At 31.2% G+C, this 9,889-nt stretch overlaps 1 pseudogene; it reads left to right on the top strand.

The window, feature by feature from the left end:
- The first annotated feature begins 4,138 nt into the window (after positions 1-4,138).
- Positions 4,139-7,346, top strand: LOC122536073 (annotated as a pseudogene).
- Positions 7,347-9,889: the final 2,543 nt, after the last annotated feature.

The following is a 9,889-nucleotide window of genomic DNA, read 5'->3' as shown; positions in this document are numbered from 1 at the left end:
TCCATCCGGACGATCTAAACAAACTTCCAGAAAGTCTACAAGTAAACTACGAAGATACTTCCTACTAGATTTTCATTTCAACGGACAACCTAAAGTGTTACCAATGTAAGAGGGATGGACATCTGGCGTAGCATTGTCGCAACTCTACTAATGACTCGCAGCAACAAAGTAAGAGCTCTTCACTACCGACCCAAGTGAGTGATACAAACAACGAGGATTCATTTCCTCCTTTGAGTACTGAAAAGCAACAGTCTCTAAATGAGGAATTTGAATACTGAAAAAAAACAGTCCCCAAAGCCATGGTTGGCATCTGTAACGGATTTGTATCGAGTACTTAGTTGTATTTCCTAGTGACTCAACAGTTCTCATAGTTTTAGTTGTAAGCTCTAGTTATAAGTATGTAAATAGCCAACATGTATCTTGGTTGTATATCAGAGTAAGTTTGCGAAATTGTTCAAAAGTTTGCGAAATTGTTTCTGTACTGTTAGTATGCACAGCAATGTGCATGCTGCTAATTACTCTGTAGAGGGTTCTAACGTAAATAAAAAAAAAATTGTGAATGTATACATAAATATAATATATCTAAGAATACAAACTATACGTGAGATATACAAAATGTATGCAAAATATATGTGAGGAAACGTGCACATATTAACTTTTAATTATTTTTGAAAAAGAAATAATGTCCTAGGTATTGTAATAAAATGCTTCCCACTCTAACACATGTGTTATTACATCTGTGACAACCCGTGCCTTCGAATTCACTTGACCATAATACTCTTACTGTTTTATTGGTGAATTGTACTATGTGCGATTTATTTGAAACAATTCCTTGAAATTGTGTATTTTTAGTCTCGCAAAGCTTTGCAACAATAAAAGTTGCTATGCAACAAAAACTGGCGTCCGTATCCTTATCAGCAAAAAACCAAACATCAAAACCAATATTCTCTTGAATATGAAATATAGACAAATTGTAACAATCTTCTAAATTATTTTTTCGTAGATTCATCTTAAACATTTTGTTTTGTATATTCTTTTAATAAATCTCTCCATAATTTATTGATAAGACATCGTCGAAACATAGTGACAGCTGGCAACATATCAATTTCAAATATCTTTCTTTGACATTCTGATTTCATCTTGCAGGTTAGTGTAGATCACTACAGCAAAAGTAACCTTCTTACGTTCTTCAACATTTTTGTTGTGCATCACTGTACGTACATCATACGTAAATGCACAGTTGAAATATCCTGCCTCTACATTTAACACCTTCATCGCATGTTTTCCGACATGGAATTTCTCCCTCCATAACAATATAATTATTTTTTACAGATGCAATCCAGTTCATCACTATTATACATTTGCTGCATTATAATTTAGACATCTTTAATTTTTGTTATTAACATTTTACTGCTTGTAACAGATTTACGTACATTTAACGATTAAAGATGTGAAATCCTAACATACAGTTTATTAATAATATATTATGTACTGTTTTGCTTCTTATTACACGTTATAATCTTGAACTAAACCGTACTTTCAATACTAACACTTTGATCCACTAAGCCTCATTTTGCTTATTCTCGCTTCATAATTTTTTAGGTAATATACACGCATGCAAATTTATACAAAGTATGCAAACTAAAATGTACACTTTTGGTATACATATACAGATACATATTTTTTAACAATTAATAAATGTCAACAAAATTCCAATATCTTTATTGTCTTCTAAAAAAATTCTATGAAAATATATGTGTATAAATAATCGCAGTCTATTTACTATTATTCTATGGACTGGATGTAGGTATCATTTAGAATAATTAGGCAATTACAAATAATACAGTTGCGATAACAATATATAAAAGTATATGGGGATAATAAGATTAAAAAGAAATTGGCTTCAAGACTTTTACCTATGAGAATCTTTAGTGGTCAACAGTCAAATTTGCTAAGACTTGCTAAATTCAGGCAGATTTGTATTTTTTGCAAATAATGAAAGGAACAGAAATCAAGCAAAAATTTGTTTCACGTATCTAACTCACGACTTATAACTAATTTCAATATTTTACAAAACGTAAATCTCGTAACGTAATGACTTAAAATATTTCATATGTTGTATGAAAAAGTTTTTAACATTCTTAACTTAATAGATAAAATAAATCTTTTTATTTGCAAACGATAAATATTTCAGGACAAACCAGTCCTAATTAAACGGGGCGACTTTGTTTCAAAACTTTTTTTGTATCTCCTGAAGTTCAAGATTTATAATAAAAAATTTTTTTTTGAATTTTGAGGGCTTTATCTTCACTATGAGAAATTTGACCTCCACCCTTATTTAAAATAAATGCATAAAAATAGTATACATATCTATATACTTTGCTTATTCCGGAATTATCATAATTATGTGGTCAAGGACGTTTCCTTACCAGAGGAACATAAAATAGGCTAATTTGTTACGTAGTTTATTTACTGATAATACTTTAGTATTTACTGAAAATGTAATAAAGAGGAAACGGACATTTGGATTTCTGGAAATGTCCATATTACTCTGCTTCAGAAAAGGAAACATATTAACATACGACATTTGTCCATAGATCTGTATGTTAAAAATAAATATTTATAGATATAGATGTTCATGCTCGCAGCAGTATAGCACTTGTTACGTTAGTAACATAAACTTCATTTTCAAGTCAAAATCAGATACGAAATCAGACAAGTTCAAATAGGCCAGGATAAAGTATCGGTAGTATAAATATTGTTTTCAAATACGAAGAGAGAAACAAGAAAAAGCTGGTGAACTAGCGGATGAAAAAACAAAGTCAATGACAAAACTTTCAATATTGACTTCCAAATGTTGAATTAATTAATATTGGTCCATATGCCACAACATATTTTAATTTATGTAAGAATTAATTTGTAAACTTGTATAAATTCTGTGACAAACAATTCTTTATTTATTTCGTCTGATTAATTTGCATATTTGCAGAGATGTATAAATATGCAAACCTTATCTTGATAACGCTGTTCGTGGTAATGGTGGTGCTGGTGGGATTGGTAGTGGAAATGGTAATAGGATGTTATATTACAGATATAAATGTTGAGAAAAACAACAAAGAGAACTCAGTTTCTGTAGTAGAGCATACTTACTGCAAGAACTGCTACAGTCGGATAGCATCCAACTCTTTCTTTGCTTTTTAGGTACAGTGGACATAATAAGTAAGCAAAATCGTATATTCCGTCGTCAATCTTTGATGTCGTACATATATAATTGTCCTTAAGAAGGGGAAAAAATCATATGAATATAAGAGCCCGAAAATTTTTCCTTCCCGAGATACAGACATTTTTCGTTTATATAAAAATTTCAATGGAGTCACTACTAGATGCAGAATTTCAATACCACGAATTTGAATGCCACGCTGAGTTTCTTATTATACAATAAATATTATGTTAAATTATTATCTGCAACGGATAAGTTGAAATATATAAACATGTTTAATGGATTTATTTTACTGGGAGACACCGGTGACCCACACGACGCTGAAATGCGTTTCTTCGATTTTTTATATTACTATATTTTATTTTTACGTTCTAGTGAAATTGAGAATTGCATTTCCTCACGTACAAGTCTGTAGTGAAAATTGTGCTGCGAAATGAAAAGAAAAGCAAGAAAACCAGGATCGATCGGGTGACGATTTTGCAGAAGATGTTATGAAAAAAATTCAAAATAATTAGAACAAAAGCGAAAAATTGTACCAAGCAAGTCGTTACATTGTGAAGACTGTATTGTTTATATTTTTTCGTTTGCTATATATAATATAATATGCGCGAACAATATTTACGCATATATATTATAAATAAAATAATTTTTGTATACTTTGTACTGCATTAATTTTTTCACACCATTGTAGTAACGGAGCTAATATTGAAAAATTTACAAGTATTTGCTCGAATTACGTGTTTCTACTAATCTTCGATTCGCCCGTCACCGGTGGCCCCCATGGCATTCAATGTGTTAAGTAGAATTGTGACGTAGTGCACCACCATGAACATCCACTGTGTCATAAATGTTATTAGACTAAATAGTTGTATTAGAGATCTAATCAAACTGACAAGTTTCTTATTGTCGTATTGTTCATTTTTTCATTAATCTGTTGCAGACATTCGCAATATTGCGACTGAAGAGCTTGAAACATGGATGGAATGAACATAAAAATCGATGAAAATAATATTAGTGTAAAACCGAATAAAGCGAATTCCATCGAAGCATTCTATGATAATACTGCGACTTTGGTGACTGGAGCGACAGGTTGTGCAGGGAAGGGCATTGCAGAAACCAGAGACCGAATCGGTATTACGGATACCGGAAAAATATCGGTATTTTTAGGTTACTATTCGATTTCGGTTTGATGAAACCGAAATAGTGCGAATACCGGTATAACGATGTCAAGTCGGTAGATGTGTTTCGGTATAATACCGGTATGAATCCGGTATAATACCGGTAAATAAAATATTACTACGTTAGAAAATGATTAAATGTTTTCATAAATCTGCCGATAAATAAAATATTAATAAATTAGACAATGATTAAATGTTTTCATAAAGCTACCAATAGTTAATTTGACGACGCTTATACACGTACACATTGTTTATTTTTATTAACATTTGTATTAGTTTTTTATTTTATTTTATTTATATTAGCGGCTAGCAGATGTCGGAGAAAGTCGTTTCCTCAGACATGTTAGGAGAGTTCACGACTCACGTGTCACCTATGATATTGAATTGTGAAGGCCAAGTTTATTTCTCACAGTACATAAAGACCAGATATCTGCACTCGAAGTTTTTAGTAATTCGGCCACAAAAGCATTTCCGCGAAGCGTCGTAAACCCTAGGTTTCCAAAGGCCCACCCAGACCTATGTTTGGAAAATACTTGGAGAGAAAACCCTATTACAACGCCATAAATTAGGAAAATCGCGAAATTGCAGTCCCACTCTCGGAAAAAGCGCATTGCGAACGCAAGGAGTAGGCGGCGCAATTTCATGAAAAAACCGAATCAGTTAAAATCCAAAAACGACTCGGCCAATTAGGAATGTCCGAGATGGGAACCGAGTTTTCCTAATAACAGGAAAAGCAGCGAGCTTGCAGATATTGTAATAAAATGTTTACTTTTCCTTCATATACTCGTTTTTAACCATTACCATATTTATACGTTGTTATCCTTTATTATTTCTAATACTAATTAATCGTTGTATCTCCCACGCTACATTTCGACATAATTTAGTTTATTGTTTGATATTAAGAAAAGTATGTGCAATAAATAAATAAATTATGTTATGTTACTATAAACTATAATGAATATTCTATTATATTATTAAAAAATTAATCCAAATTTACTATTATAAACAATCGAAATCCACAACAATATTTTGAATAGCATGATGTCCGAATATTAATAAGAGTCACTGTACGTAGAAAATGAAGAATGTGTTTTCGTCAGTAAAACGGTACGATATCGGTATATACCGGTATTAAAACCGATTTCCTAAATACCGGTATAATACCTACTCACAATATTTCGGTTTCGGTTTACCGGTATAATACCTGAACCTCACAATATTTCGGTTTCAGTTTACCGGTATAATACCTAAACCTCACAATATTTCGGTTTTTAGTCTCTGGCAGAAACTAATGCGCGTATGTCCAAGCATTGCAGCCATTTACATCCTCATTCGTCCGAAGAAGGACTAAAGGATAAAACAACGATTTAAGGAGTTCATTGATGATCCAGTATGTAAATAATATTGTAACTGCTTTTTACATCTTAGCCTTTCTGCAGGCATTACTTCATTTTGTAGTTTCATTATATATGTTATATACAATATATTTACTAATGAAATTTCAAGAAACAATCGTATTTCCACAGAATAGTGATTAACGCATTTGGTATGATTAAGTAAACTCAGTAGACATCAAATACATACTAAACGTAATGCAATTATCAATTTATTCCAACAATCATAGTTGCAAAACAATTTCTTCTTTCTCTTGATTTTCTTTTTTGCTTTAAAACACATTTTTCCTAAATATTAAAAACATGTTAAAAATATAAAAAGAACAATATTAGAATACATGAGTTGTACGAACATATTTCGCACTCCATTAGTTCTTAGTCGTGAAACAGTTATATATTAAGGAGATTAGTAATTAACTTTATATGTTAACATAATTAACTTACGTTAACTTTGAACTGAGAATCCTTACAACAAAATCAGCTACACTACTTTTCAATTTAGAGATAATCAGTGTAACTTTTGAACGATTCGCTAATTAATTCTGTTTTCATTTTCTACAAAGAAAGATTTTTCGAAAGATGATAGTTCCAAAATTCAATTTCCATTAGGATTGTCAACTAATCCTGTGATGCTAAAGTTATAATTTTGTTTCGTATTGCAGATGTTAAAAAATTATTTATCTTATCACTCTGACACCATAATAATCTTTCGAGAAGGTCATCTTGAGAAAATGAATGTAAATAAAATAAAAAAATAAATAAGAGTAAATGATTTGAATACAATTTTTTGTTGTGTACCATATTTGATATAAAATACTCATATGAAACGTGAGAAAAATAAAAAGGACAAGTAGAACATAGAATATTATAAACAATACATTTTTGGAGAATTAATTTTATATGTTTTCATCTTCAGATTTATGATAGCGTCAGAGTGAAGCATTCCTCGGTTTTGAACAGGATTCATCCCAGATTTAGTCTTTCTCCAGAAAACAGAATTATGTTGATAGAGAATTGTGAGATTCAACGAATCTCTGAATGTGGCTGTTAATGCAAATACAAAAGGTACTGCTCGCATAATCCAATTGTGCAAGGAATTAAAGCTTATAATGAGTGTCGTCCACGTTAGCACAGCTTACAGCAATGCATATTTATCAGAGACAGAGGAAAAAGTTTACACGTAAATTATTTTTTATATTTTCTATGTATAAAAATCAATAGCTTCATAAGAATTACAGCTCCACAAATATGTTCATTCGTTATTAATGATTTTGCAGTACGTGTTTGCCACTTTCTGCATTGATAGATATATGTGAAAGTGAGGATGAAACTATGGACTATAACTATATAGGATCGACCTATTAGAAAAAAAAAAAATTCTAAAAATTTATCATAATACCTCTACATGTTTACCAAAAATTTAGCAGAGCAGCTTCTGTGCAGCAGTTGTGATAGTATACCAGTTGCGATAGTGCGACCAAGTATAATTGGTGCTTCGCTGGACAAGGGGAACCATGTCCTGGTTGGATGGATAAAGAGCGAGAAAGAATTTAATGATGGAGGAAAGGGTGAAGGTGGTAATGCGGGTTTCGTCACGGAGTCGCTGCCTAGACTCCGTGGTCATCATCCATCCTAGCGATGTTCCGCACTCTGTTTTGCTTAACGTCGAAGATCGATGGACTTCGACGCTAGACGCACAGCCACTTGCGACTTGTACGAGTCGGTGTTCGAAACTTGTACTTGTGGAACTGTAGACCGCTACAATGGACAATATCTTTGGACTTACAAGTACTTTTATACATAATTAATAATATATTTTAATATATTCTACTACATTTACTATAGTTCAAAAATATAAATATGTAATAGATACTATTTATTAAAACGTACTAGAATAATTTCTTAATTACTTAAGAGAACCCAATTGGTGACAAACTTTACCCAAAAGATCACTAGCGTGAAAATGCATCTTTTATTTATTTCGATATAGCAACTGAATTAGTAATATTGTAATATAAGCAGTGCTTTGTCAGTCTTTGTGTACAGTACAGTAACTTTTTTGTTAATGGTTCAACTCGTTTAAGTTTAGAATTGGTTTCTCTCAACTAACAAGATTATGACGATTACTATGTTTTATTGCTAATTCTTTACTGACAGAAAGTAAATCATTATTCAAGCATTTATAAAAATCAGGAAACATTTTTAAATCAATTTAATGTTTCAAGTATCTTTATGCTATTGGCAAAGGTACTGCAAGAGCGATGCAAGAATCAAAAAAAGTAAAAGACTGGATCTAGTAGCTGTTGGTTACGTGGTCGACATGATAATATGCGCCTCATGGCATGTCACCCTATATCGAAACAATGAAGTTAAAGTGTATAATTCTACGAGTAATGTACATTCTGTCAGGTAATATTAATATAGATTCTTATCAATTGATAAAAGTAGACTCGAAGCTAAAGTTTATATAATAATGTAAAAAATTGCATATGTTGGGATTTTGCTCAGATTCTGGTATATACGACACATAACAAATTCGGAAATAATTCTACAAACAAAAATAAGTCAAGAAAGAGAAAATGAAATTTTCCAATATGACGCCTCATTTTCGAGAAAACCTAATATGAATATTCATTCAATACATACGCACTTAAAGGAAGAATTAAATCAGGAAGAATTAAATCAGGATTTCATATAGTTGGATAAAATGCGTAGTCTCGTTTAATTAAATCGTTGAAAAATTTTCCGCTCACGTTCTGAATAGAATCTGGCTCTGCAAATTGATAAAACGTGAACCGACGTTTACGTGTTTGAATTTTTCAATTCTTAGATTATCTACGTTTTTGAATTGAAGATGATTCTTATTAATCTTATAGTACACTGTCTTTTAGTATGGCTCCACAAACATCTATATGAATAAGTTCTGTCAACTCAACGCTAGTACCGTTACGTTGGTTTAATAAATTTGTCACCTTTCAAAATTGGTTTCCTTGAAATAATGAGATATGAAAAGATTTCATTCGTTTCTTTTGACTTATTCTTGCATGTAGACTCACTCCTCCTAACTGGTTGTACCATAATTTAGGAAACACATTTAAGATTCACATTTTTTCTGGATACTAGTTTATATTATTGATTTATTTCAGTAAGCGTATTTACACTATTTTACGATGTATTCATACACTTTTTTAAGTCAGATCTATAACAAAATAAGTTGTTACACGAAATATTTTGAATTATACTCATATTAACGTTCTTAATAGCTCGACTTAAAAAAGTAGAAACATATCTGAAATATGATATATATAATATTTCTGGAGATATTCTAAACAATATTTTTTATTTAAGTCTACAAGTGTAAATGTTTCATTTTTCAAGATGGAATCAAATAAGAGATATTGTCGTGCAGTATAGCAGAGAAACGCACGATGAACAACGTAATGTGGTATCCCTTCTGTATATTACTTAATCAATGCTTAATCAGTATGCTTACAATGTTTCGGATATATTTATGTATGTTTTGCCTGCGTTCTTCATGAACATCTTTCTGAAACTTTTCGGTAGAGAACTAATGTGAGTACGTTTTTTAAAAATCTATGTCGCATCGTAGTCGTAATCACGACAATTGCAGTTAGCAACAACTCGAAAATGACAATATGTATAATATAATATTTTATATTTTTTATTAGTTTGGTTTCTTCAAAGTCCTAAGTAGCCAAGGACTTTCTGATTTCCATGATTGCTCTTTCAATTTACATCCTTACGAAGAATGTTATGTTTAGAGCGGTGTAAGATTAATTGACTGCCTATAACTGTAATAAATTATTCATCATATTAAAAAACTGGAGCTTCATGACAAAATGTAAGTGTGTTATATGTGAGATTTTTATGCATGGCTAAGACGATATGGTATTTGTTTTATGACTGCAGAAGAATTCTTCATTAATATTTGTGATGCGGAAGGGCTTTCTTCAGCTAGATTACACGACAATAATTTATTGCTCTTTTTAACAAATTATTTATATATAAACTACTGTACTCAATTGTTGTGCTTTGTGGGATGATTGCTTGTCTGACCATTTTTTATTCCTACAAAT

Source organism: Frieseomelitta varia, unplaced genomic scaffold, assembly GCF_011392965.1.
Source record: "Frieseomelitta varia isolate USP_RPSP 00005682 unplaced genomic scaffold, Fvar_1.2 scaffold_796, whole genome shotgun sequence".
NCBI lineage: Eukaryota > Metazoa > Arthropoda > Insecta > Hymenoptera > Apidae > Frieseomelitta > Frieseomelitta varia.
This window is presented reverse-complemented; position numbering and strand designations above follow the sequence as displayed.